We start from the raw sequence: 12,402 nt of genomic DNA on the forward strand, positions 1-12,402 counted from the left end.
AGCCTATACTATCACGCCCAAACCTCGCGATAATAGCGGTGTAACAAAACTTGTTCTTTGTGACAAGATAAACACACCCTTACAATATTGACCACAGAAATGTACAAGCAAGAACATTTTAACTGCTGGAACCATCTATTAAACTTCTTTATACATAAGCCATTTCTGTGACACTTACACAGAGAGTGGAACAACATAATTTAAAAATACAGTTTACTTAATTCATCTTGAAAAGAAGAAGAAAGGAGATAATCCTCATCTTGTTAGTAACACCAAGCTCCTGGGGGTACAGAACACTTTGTCCAGATCACTGCAAACCAGAACTGCAGTAAAGAGAACATCCTCACCATCAGTGTTGGTCAAGTTACTTGAAAAAAGTAATCAGTAACTAATTACTGGAAGAAATTTGTTTAACATTTAAACCTTTTTAACATTTTAAACATTTTTCTGCATATTCCAGCATATAAAATAAAATAGCCTTTTGTGTTTACACTGAATCTTTCAAATAGATGCAAGTAAAACACAACAGAAAATGAATAAAATCAAAGACTCAGCGGTCCTGTTGCTCTATTTTCACCTGTTTAGCAGGAGTGGGGCAGGCGGATGTTTGCCCTGGTGCAGGTATGTTGCAACGGTCATGTCGGTGGAAGGATCCTGGAGTTTCTCTGTGAATTTCACATTCCCGTGGCAGCGCACTCGGTGCTTGCTCAGAAGTTTGGGGGGGTTTTTGCTGTAAAAAGTGTTAGGATGCCTGGGTCGTTGACCCAGGGTTTTTGAGTTTATTATATTATTTATAATTTCTAGTCTTTGGGTTTTGTTAGAGTCATGTCTTATGGTTTGTCTCTGTGTAATCCTTAGTTGCTGTCTCCCCTGTCCGCTATATCCCCGTGTCCAGTCAGTGTCTGTGTCTGCCCTGGTCCCACGTCTCTGTTCCCTCTGTTGTAGTGCCTGCATTTGAGTCTATGTCTTTGTTTAGTCTGTGTTATGTGTTTCCTGTTTTACTTTGAAGGTCTAGTGTATGCTGGCATTAGGTATTTTCTGTTCTGCAGCAGTTTGCCCTCTAGTGGTTGTTTTTGTGTATTTTTTCTACTCTGTAAGATCTAGCCAGAGGCAGTTTCACCTCTGTTAATCTGCTGCCATCCATGCCTTCACAAGTTGATAAACGGCATCATCTGTGAGTAATATTGTTTGTTATCACTGAGACAACTTGTGTGCATTATTATTTGTTGTGAAGGCGTGATATAGTTTGTAGTTAGAATTTAATTTGAATGCATGTATAACCTAAGCTAGTAAGGTTAAGCTAGCTCATATGCCATGTGCTTTCTTTAACGTTTTGATCATGAGTGTGATTTCATTTGATGTTTTATTCGGGCACTCACTAAGCAGATAAATATTGTGCTCATATTTTTGAATATGTGTTTGTTATACTGTATATTGATGCAACATTTTTATTGATTTATTTCTGGTTTTGTCAACAGTTTCACACTTTTTCCTTATTAAATCATCCAACTCAACACATTGGCCTGTTCCTTGGAATTTGATTAGGACAGTGTTTAGCTGTCTGTATAGCTGAGTCTACGTTCACGAGGACAACGCTTAGTGAGGACAGAACACAGTGTGTTCAGTTTACGCTTCCTTGTCTCGTCAGTTCTGATTTGCCCCAGCTGTATTTCCCTCCTGTTGTCCATTCCCTGATTGCTCCCTCTATGTATTTAAGCCCTGTGTTTCAGTTTGTCATTGTCGTGATCTACTCTTATCTAGCTGTGTGTTTTGTCTGCCCGTGTAAGTTATTTGGATTCTTACTTTTGTTCTGTTTGAGTTCAGCATTAAAGCTGTTTGAGTTTACGTTTGTCTCTGGAGTCTGCACTTTGGGTCCTTTTCCTGCCTGCACACAGCCGTCACATAACAAAAAGAAGTTTTCTTCCCACGCAGTGAACACCGGACGCTAATGTTTTTGTCACGTTTTACGGAATCAAACTCAAAGTAAGGTCAGTACTTCCGCTGCACGGTCGTACTCTCTCCCCCACTCAATATATTATCCATTGTTGATCTGCACACAGCTGTTGCCACTAATGTCGCACTCGCTTACATCATTGTCATGAGACACTCTCGCAAACAAAATCACGGTTTAGTAACACAGTAACGCAGCGTGCTTACGGGAAAGTAAAAGTAATCTAATTACCTTTTGTGCAATAGTAATCCTTACTTTACTCGTTACTTGAAAAAAGTAATCGGATTACACATTACTGCCCATCTCTGCTCACCACTTTGTAATATTTCCACTGTTTTCCTCAGATCTAGGCAGTTTTGCTCCATTCTGTTTAAGAGATTTCTTACATTCCAAAGGGGTTTATAGTCTAGTTTGTGTGAAAAGCTGCGGCCTATGAAACTCATTCATTCATTTTGAAGGTACTTATACATATTTGTGTCCAGAGGATTTCATCTGGATCCATGGAAAGGACTCGTTCACCGTTTGTGGTTGGGAGGGAGATTGAATTATCAATTTTTAATAATAACTTGTGCACTTTCGATAAAATTGTAGGGTTACAGAAATGTAAAAACTCTTTTACCCTTTGCTACAGTTTAATGCACTTTTAGTACGTTATATTAATTATAAAAATCAACAGGGTAAACAGTTGAACAAATCAAACCTTTAGCTGACGTGCGTGTGTCGGTGTGTGCATGACTTCATCTGAAAAGGCTCTTATTTTCTTTTCTATAAATTGTAATGCATAATAACATGCCATCTCTCAAGCTGGTGTAGGCTTTTGCCTTCCTCTACCTTATCTCATTACAGCTCTAGCTCTGATATTCCTTTCGCAATTTTGAGTTAAATCCTTTCTGCCTCACTCTGCCCTCTGCTTGACTTTGAAAGCAGGAGTTAGTAAGCCCGTCCACTGCAAAGGAAGCTGAATTCAAGTTCTTTTTTGGAAGTTACTATTGAAGTTAAAATTTCTACCCATTAATGAATTCCAACTTAAAGTTAAAACTCAAGTTGAAGAAACAATTTGATTTTTTTAGCAAAAGAATCAGAAAAGTCCAGTGTGTCGGCTAAAATTTATGTATAAAAGTATTATTTCAGTTTGAATTCCTCACCCCTGTTCAAAATGGTAAGACACTGAGAACTCACTTAAAAGGAAAGAGTTCACATTAAAACACTTTGTGATGCTGGTTGGTGTTTGAGACAAATAGGGTAGTAAAGTGTTTCCATAGTGTGTTTAAGTATGGAGTTGATTGCAGCTGTAGACACTAAAGCTGTTGTGCCAGCATGTCATACTAGAGGATCGTTCTTTAGATACAAGGAGCGAGCGAGCCAGAAACCCAGGACACAAAGATGAAGCAGGGCTGATCAGAAACAGTTTATTCCCCGAGATGCACAGCAGGGATAAAACAAACCAAATACTAAGAAAAGAGAAGTATACAATAAAAAGTTCTCAACATGATAAAGTTCCACCAAGACTAGAAAAAGTTATTCTAAAACTTGTAAAAATACAATTTTCTGCATGCACTAAAATCCCACCCAGTCCCATGATGTAACTATCCCCCAACCCAGGATGAATGTTTGTTATGGGTTTACAAGCAGTCCAGAAATTCCTTCTCCAGAGCGGGGTTCATGCCAGCCTCGTCCCAGGCAGACGAGGAGGAGCACCTATCCCCCTCTCGTTCCTTCACTGGGCCCATCACATCACATCCCAGCCCAGCTTTCATTCTTCACTAGAGTCCGTCGCTCGATGCCATCGCGGATCCCGTTGCATCATCACCGTGTAAATAAACAGATAGGGGCCATAACCACCGTCCCAGAAGCCGCCCTGGCTTACAGCCATGGTGACCCTCTCCCAACACGGCTTCACCCCGTGAACAACAGAGGAGACACTACTCACAAATCCAGGCAGAGGTGCCCTGCTCTCAATCACACGCGCTGTCTCCTACTGACTGGGTCGGCACGTCACGCTGACCGGTCTGTCTCTAGATGAGACGTCGCTCCCCCACGATCAGGCAGCGGGTCCCTCTTTTGCACCTGGCCTTCATGCATTTCTCTTCATATATGGAGCCTCGCTCCCTCCAGTGCTCCGCTAGCTTCCTTTTAATAGGTCCTTTAAACAGCTGCTAGGCCACCTCTGGACACACCCACGCCTCAGCAGGTGATCACTATAATTTAATTTGTCCCATGCTCACCTAATCCACAGTGGATTAAAACAATGTCAAACAACACATTAAAAACATGCAATACAAACAGAATAAAATCATGCAAATAAAAACTGCACTCACAAGTAAACAATAAAAATCAGAATAAAACCAATATAAAAGATAAATACAAATTTCCACTGTGTGACACAGAGACTCACATAATGTGCCGAAGAGGAAGAAATGAGAGAGGAAAAAACGATGTTCATATTGAAACTGAAAGATTTCTTAAGGCTATTGCAGGACATACGAGAGAAAACATGAGAGAAAATAAAAGGTCATGAAAGGAAAAAAACAAAAATATTTTTAAGGCTTCATTCTGTCTTAAACTTTGAAACTCAACCTTGTTTAACTTTGTCACTGAGTCCTGCCCCTCGAGTTGACATTCTTGGTGTACTTTGACAGACAGCGACACTGAGGTGGCACATATATATGCCACCAATATATGCACACATATATCTAGGCAGATATATGTGTGCATATTTCAACGTCTGATGCAGAAAGTATTGTTTGGAGTGAGAAACTGTGAGGCATACTTGGATGACATTGTCATTTATTCTCCAACATGGTCAGAACATCTGGAAACGCTCTCTGGGGTGTTCAGACGTTTTTGTGAATCTTCCCTCACATTAAACCTCTCTAAGTGTGAGTTTGGCAAAGCCACCATTACTTATTTAGGGAAACAGGTCGGACAGGGGCAGGTGCGCCCTGTTGCTGCGAAAGTACAGGCCATTGTTGATTTTCCTGTCCCGCAGACAAAAAGAGCTCTGCGTCGTTTTTTGGGAATGGCCGGTTTTTATCGAGGTTTTTGCAGAAATTTTTCTGATGTGGTTAGTCCCCTAACTGATCTTGTTAGCCCCTTAAAGCCTTTTATTTGGTCTCCAGCATGTCAGGTGGCACTTGAATCTGCCAAAGCATTGTTGTGCAGTGCACCAGTGCTAGCTGCGCCGAATTTTGAGCGCCCTTTTAAACTAGAGGTTCATGCCAGCTCGTGTGGCGCAGGCGCTGTTCTGTTGCAGGAAGATGGTCACGGCGTGGATCATCCCGTCTGCTACTTTTCAAAAAAGTTTAACAGACACCAGACCCATTATAGCACCATTGAGAAAGAGGCTTTTGCCTTACTCCTTGCGTTACAACATTTTGAGGTCTATGTTGGGTCAAGTGTGCTGCCTGTGCAGGTGTTTACCGATCACAACCCACTGGTGTTTCTTTCCCAAATGCGCAACTCCAATCAAAGACTTATGCGCTGGTCTTTGTTATTGCAAGATTTTAACTTGGAGATCAGTTACAAGAAAGGGAAAGATAACGTGTTGGCTGATACCCTGTCTAGAGCACTTTCTCCTTGAATTAAACATTTTGGGGGTAATGTTGATTCTTGGGAAAGGGGGTGTTACGACTGTGACCGTAATCATGTGTGTGAATTTGAGTGTCCAGGTGCTCCTCCGGGGTTGGTGCACCCAGGGTGGATGGCTCACACCGATTGGCTGAGGACTGGGAGGCAGCGGATAAGAAGAGACCACCAGGGACTGTCAAGGGATTCATCCTCGGCCCAACCCAACCGGCAGACCATTCACTGTGTCAAAATATTATGTTAATGTAAGAGCATGTAGGGGTGGACCGCCTTTTTGTTTGATCAGTTTTCTCCTGTTTTTGTTAGGCAGGGAGGAAAGTGATTGTCGTGTTTATTTCCTGAGATAGGTTACTTTTTATTTGTTGTTTTGGCCTTGGGTTCACCCTGAAGTTATGGTATGCTCCCTTCCTTTGTTTAACTGCACTTATTGTAAATAAATCACTGTCACAAAATATTAAGCGTGTGACGTGCTGCTTGGGGTTGGACGGGGATGGATCACTTTATGTTGTGGTCTGGCCGCGCCTAGACGGGCCATAACAATATATTAATCACATATATATTTAAATTTAATATCACTGGAATAAAATGCTTAGCATTCATCTTTAAAACACAGGGATAGGTTGCTTTTTTAAGTAATTATGATTATAAACATGTATTATATTATGTCCGGTTAGGGGCTCTGTTGGCTCTCAGGTGACTGTTTCCTCGCGGCTGCGTGCAGCGGGGCTAGGGGAGGGTCTGTGCTGACGGACGTGGGTTACTGACCTGGTAGCCTGGCTGCCCCTGGGTGGGTCCGGGATGGGCGTGAGGTTCTGGGGGTGCTCCGTCTCTGGGCGGGGGCCCGGGCCGGGCCTCGGGGGCTCGGGTCCTGGTTGGTGTGTTGCCGGGGTTGTGGGCGGGTGGGTGCATGGGGGCCCGGCCCTGGAGCAGGGTGCCGCCGGTGCATCGAGCCGCCTGGGGGGCTCTTCAACTGGTGGGGGGGATGGTCACATCTGGCAGGAGCTTTCTTCTCTCAGGAACTCTCTGCAGGAGGGGGAGATACAGGAGAGGTGGAGGAAGATCTCAGCCTGGGCGTTTACCGTCTTATGTAGTCTGGAAGATGTGTGGTTGGTGGGGTGGGTGCAGTTTTCTCTGTGGTGGGGTTGGGTGGACTGTCCAGGGCTCTGTGGAGCCGGGGGGCGCTACTGCACTGGGCCCCGGTCTGATGGGCCTGGGCCCCCCTTCCCTGGCGGGTCGCGGAGGGTGGGAGTGCCTACTGGGGTCAGCGGGGGAGCTGGCCCCAGGGAGGGGTTACCTGCCCCTCCCTTCCTTCCCTCCCCATCTCCAGCTGCCTCCCTCTTCCCGCTCCTCCACAACCACCCACACATGCAGGGCCTTGGAGTGGGGGTATGTCACCAGGGTGCAGAGGAGGCTACCCCCCCCCCCTGTCCCCTTCTGGCTGCCTCTGCCTCAATTTTATCCCACAACTTAGACATTCACATTATTCACACTCTCATTACACATACATATAGGATCTTGGGGGTGGGCACAATCACGGAGTCCAAATCACCATCAGGGTGTATACCTCACCCCTGACGTCGTTGCCCACCTCTCAATTTTAAATACACTTAGTCATTGAGGGCTAGCAGGAGGGACCATGCGCTTACCTGCTGCTCCTTGGCAGGTAGCTCCATGCCCTCCTGGGTTTTAATTGCACCTTAGAACACATATGCATCAACACTACAATGAGCGGGTGGAGGGAGGTTTGGAGTCTTCTCCCACCCCCATTCTCTGCGGCCTGCTGGAGCGGGGGGGCTAGTAGGAGGAGTTGGCCGTCCGACTGCGGTCTGGGGTGTGGGGCCTCCCTGCTGCTGCGGAGTCGGGGTGGTCTGCCTCTCCCCACCGCAGGGAAAAGGGTAACACCACCTGGGTCTGGGTGCAATTCCCCCCTCCAGGGGCAAGGGTACCTAGACCCGGTTTGTAGAGTACGCTTGGGGAGTGTGATTGTGTGTACAGCGTCTCTTTATGTCTGTCTCCACGTTGGTTGAGTGTGGAGTGAGTGCATATGAGAGCATGAGGGTGGGAATGGATGTTTGTGTCTGTGTGTGCCTGTATGTCTGTGTCTATATGTCAGGTTGGGTATCAGACGCCACCTCTCTGGGGACACCTCAGGCCCTCCAAGGTTTGGAGGCCTATCTCCACCCACCACCACTTCCCCTGCCGGTGGCGGACTCCCTCAGGTGTCGGTGTGTTGGTGGTTCTTTGTGTCTGGGGGTGGGCGTCCGGGTACACACCGGCTCACTCCTTGGCGGCCGCTTGTCGGGGCCTGGGGCCTGGGGCTCGCTCGGGCCCCTTTGGAGGTGGGGTGCCCCCGGCCTCTCGGCCTAGGGCTCGGTCACTCAGGCGCAGCTGGGGGCCGGCGGAGCTCACGGGCGCGTCACTGCAACCCCCCCTGGCTTCTGCTCCGCGGCTGCTGAGTGAGCCCTCATCTGGGACTCTCCTCAGCTCTTACTGGAACAGTGGCGCGGCTGCCCCTCTGTTGGTCTTCCATGGTCTCTTGTGTTCTGGGGGCCTCTGGATGTCTGGAGTTTTGATCTCCTCCATACCCGCTTCACACCCTGGAGGATGGGGCTGTGGCCCCCCCACACTCCCTAGCAGATCATTACATGGAGAAACCTTTGGAATGCAAGCATGCTGATCCACACAGGTATGCACACATGGGTATTCACAGACGCGGACTAAAGCTTTCTTGGCTGCTGCCTCAAAGCACACTGTGCGCTGTCTATCTTGCGTGCTGCACAATATCGTTTATTACTTAGTAAATACTGATATCTATGACTAGCTAGTTTATTGTGATGGTGCTTTGTTTTCTCTATTATTATGTTGCTCTTTGTTGTTTGCTGTCTCCTCTGTTTGTTTGTTTGTTTGTTTGTTTGTTTGTTTGTTTTTTCTCCATACAGGTGACCCAGGAGTTTTTTTTTTTTTTTGTCTCTCTTCCCCCCCCTTCTCACCGTCTCTTCTCCCCTTGGGTTTTCTTTCTTTCTCTCCCCCTCTCTCTCTCATTCATTCCCCCTGTCCTATTTATTAAAAAAAAAAAAAAAAAAAAATGACAAAGGATGAACTGAAGCTCTGCCATCACGTAATGTCGCATACTGCTGTTTCTGATGTCATTTAAAAAAAAAAAAAAAAAAAAAAAAAAAAAAATATTATGGGGCGACCGTGGCTCAGGGGTTTGGGAATCGCATCTGTAACCGGAAGGTCGCCAGTTCGATCCCTGGGCTCTCTGTCCTGGTCGTTGTGTCCTTGGGCAAGACACTTTACCCTACTTGCCTACTGGTGTTGGCCAGAGGGGCCGATGGCGCGATATGGCAGCCTCGCTTCTGTCAGTCTGCCCCAGGGCAACTGTGGCTACAACCGTAGCTTGCCTCCACCAGTGTGTTAATGTGAGAGTGAATGAATAGTGGCATTGTAAAGCGCTTTGGGTGCCTTGAAAAGCGCTATATAAATCCAATCCATTATTATTATTATTATTATTATTATTATTATAATAAAGCAGAAGCAGGACAAAGAGAAGATGTCTTGGTGTATGCTCAATTATCCAGGTAAGGAAATCCTCACCTTTCTCCTACTGAAACCAAGATAACAGAATAAACTTTTTAGGACAAAGAGCAGAGTTTCCACACAGTCATATGGGTGAGGAAGTAACTGCGGCTGGCAGTGTGTGGTAGAGCATTTTGAAAGCAGAAATGCTTAAACTTAAATATCTGTAATAGAAATGCAAGTGTAAGCTGTTGTTTCTTGTTAGTCTCAAAGTCAAACAGCACAAACACTTAAATACAAAAGAAAAACATTTTAAATTTTGATGTCTGGATGGTGATTACAATTATTGTTAGAATCTGAAAAGTCTGAAGTAATGACACATCACAATCAAGAACATCTGTTAGTGACTAAACACAATGACAGTAAAAGGAATGTGCATTAAAAATGTTACAGGAGGAGTCATATTTGACACAGTTTATTGCATTTGTATTCTGTTAACACGCTTATGCAGAGTATACACGTATAAATCTGTGAACCTGTTTCAAAGAGCTGGAGTGTCGTGACTGAATGGTCTCAGTTACTACAAAACAGTGAAAGTAAAGGCATGTAATGATCATCCAAAACAATTTCTTTTAGACCACTAATGCTCATGTGCCACTTACAGTTATTATTATTTATTTCACATATTATATATAAATATATTATATATAACTGTTAAAATTTTACATAGATTAAAGAGTTTGATTATAAAGGCCAACACTAATCACAACAACACCTATTGTGCTTAATTTGTAGTTGCATTGTGTTTTGGGTGATCTGAGGTGACAGTTTGGTAGAGATCGTTTGTTGGATACTGAAGGTTTGTGTAAAGGTCATTTTGCACATTTTCATCCTGTAAGCTAAAATTAAAAGTCTGATAAAAAAAACTCAAGGTGACCAAAGGTATGTTGAATCAAAGTAACTTCACAAAAACAGCCTCAGCCAACATTTTGAAATAGAACTGGATATAAAACAAACTTTAAACCTGCTGCTTTGTCTTTACAAGGAAATTACTCAGCAAAAAGCCGTGAGTCTCCTTCATTGATAGTCCAGATGTTTCTGACCTTGAACAGCGACTTTGGATAACAAATGATGTTAGCATCACTTTTTTATGATCAATATGTGTTAGGTGACGGCTGTGTGCAGACAGGAATCGTGGACCCAAAAGTGCAGACACTCGGAGGCACAAAGTAAACTTCAAAAAAAAAAAAAAGCTTTAATGCTGAACTAAAAGATACCAGAACTGAGACTTTAACCATAAACTCAGGCAAGCAGACAAAACACAGCAAAATAAACGGTAGATCGCGACCCGGACACAGAGAAACACAGGGCTTAAATACACAGAGGGAGCAATCAGGGAATGAGTAACAGGAGGGAAACACAGCTGGGACAAATCAGAACTGACGAGACCAAAGAAGCGTAAACTGAACACACTGAGATAAGACAGAGACCTTCAAAGTAAAACAGGAAACACATAACACAGACTGAACAAAGACACAGACTCACATGCAGGCACTACAGAGGGAACAGAGACGTGGGACCAGGGCAGACACAAACACTGACTGAACACGGGGATATAGGAACTAAGGATACACAGAGACGCGAACTAGACAAGGGGATGCAGGTGATAGGGGAGACAGAACAACTAGAGAAGACAGACATAAACCATAAGACAGAATTCAAAGAAACCAAAGACTAGAAAGTATAAATAATATAATAAACTCAAAACCCCTGGGTCAACGACCCAGGCATCCTAACAATATGTCTGATAAATTATTATCAGGCAGCTAATTGACTTTAATTCACCTAAACATAAGAACAGTAGTGCAGAGTCTTGCTGAAGAGGACGTTACATCAAAATTACCTTAAGATAAAGTGGATTAACCAAATGAAAAGAGCAAAGGGAATCACATGTTTTAAAGTTATGAAGCGTGTTAAAAGGTAAATCATGAAACATGTGAAACACAGCTCTGACAGAAGTTTCTCACCTGTCGCACAGTCGTGCGTAAATAAATCCAAAGATAACTAAACTCACAATGATGAACACAGTTACACAAATCCGTGTAAGAGGAAGTGTTTCTGTTCCAGACCTGCTGCTTAATTCTGTATGAGGAGAAAAGGAGTTGTTAGAAACATGGACATAGTATTTGATTTGCTGGTGAACAAAGGTTAAGTGTGATGTATGACTATTGCCTTGTAAAGTTAACAAATCCTGAAGGTCACCTTCTAAAACAATTAATGGTTAAAATAAGAAAATAGGTTGTTGTTTTTACCTTGTTTACCTTCCACAGTGACATTAAGATGGAGAATTTTTGTTCCATCAGGAGCTGAACACTGACAGGTGTAGCTCCCACTGTCCTCTGATGTTAAATTGATCAGGTGGAGAAACTCAGTCTGATTTTCCTTCATCAGTGTGAACCTGGAGTCACATTTGTGCTCAAAGCCCCGTCCATAGTCATACAGCAGACTACAATTTTCGCCTCCACTTCTCTGAGTTCTGATCTTACAAACGATCAGTGTGATGATTCTCTGTGTTTCATTGGTGCATATTTGAGTGACATCTGGTTGCTTCCCAATTGTTTTCACAACAGTTTCTACAATAAAAAAAAACAGAGGCTGGAGTATCATTAAAAAATCAATGTTACTTTATGAATCAGATTTTTACATTACCTCCCCCTTAATCTTCTGAGCTTGCAGTTAGTGGTAGAAGAAGAATTAAGTACAACTTCAGTGCATCCATATTTGTCCAGGTGTCAGAGTAACAGTGTAACTGCTGCTGACAGATGATGATGTACTGAAAAGAGTTATATAGACCTTAAAGTAGCATCACTGACAGAGGTACATGCTGGTGAGGGTATTTCTGTAAAGGAAGAGCATGTACATGACTGCCTGTTCCTTTGTATTAACACAATCTTAAAGTGAAACGCTGAGCAGACTCACATACAAACATGAAACATACTCATTTGCTCATTTTCATGTCAGTGAGTGTAATAATAAAAGGTAAAGAAAAATAAAATGAAAAACAGTGCCACACTTTATGTGTCAGCCGGTAAGACCAAACTGTGCTTTACTTGTATCAAGCTTTTCTTTACCACCGGCCTGACAGTTTCATGAATGCTCTTTATATGACCATAACTTTTTACTGTTTGTGATAAAGACACATTTCAAATAGTTTCAGAAAGAAGAGAAGCTTTAGTGGCATATTCAGTGTATCACTGTAGCATAAAGCATTCACACAGGTTTCAAACGGTTCATATGTATGGCTGGCAAGATTCATATAGAAGGAGTCATAATGCTAAAAGTGACTC

At 43.5% G+C, this 12,402-nt stretch overlaps 2 long non-coding RNA genes across 2 annotated transcripts; one reads left to right on the forward strand and one right to left on the reverse strand.

Annotated features, from left to right (window-relative positions):
• Nucleotides 1-1,060: 1,060 nt before the first annotated feature.
• On the forward strand, nt 1,061-5,990 carry LOC145423960 (uncharacterized). Its single transcript, XR_013904902.1, has 2 exons — nt 1,061-1,174; nt 5,620-5,990. It is a non-coding gene; the product is annotated as an uncharacterized LOC145423960 (long non-coding RNA).
• Nucleotides 5,991-10,108: 4,118 nt separating this feature from the next.
• On the reverse strand, nt 10,109-11,508 carry LOC145423959 (uncharacterized). Its single transcript, XR_013904901.1, has 3 exons — nt 11,368-11,508; nt 11,083-11,197; nt 10,109-10,170 (listed from the first exon to the last, which is right to left on the reverse strand). It is a non-coding gene; the product is annotated as an uncharacterized LOC145423959 (long non-coding RNA).
• Between the last annotated feature and the right edge of the window lie 894 nt (nt 11,509-12,402).

This window comes from Astatotilapia calliptera, chromosome 23, assembly GCF_964374335.1.
Source record: "Astatotilapia calliptera chromosome 23, fAstCal68.1, whole genome shotgun sequence".
Classification (NCBI taxonomy): Eukaryota; Metazoa; Chordata; class Actinopteri; order Cichliformes; family Cichlidae; genus Astatotilapia; species Astatotilapia calliptera.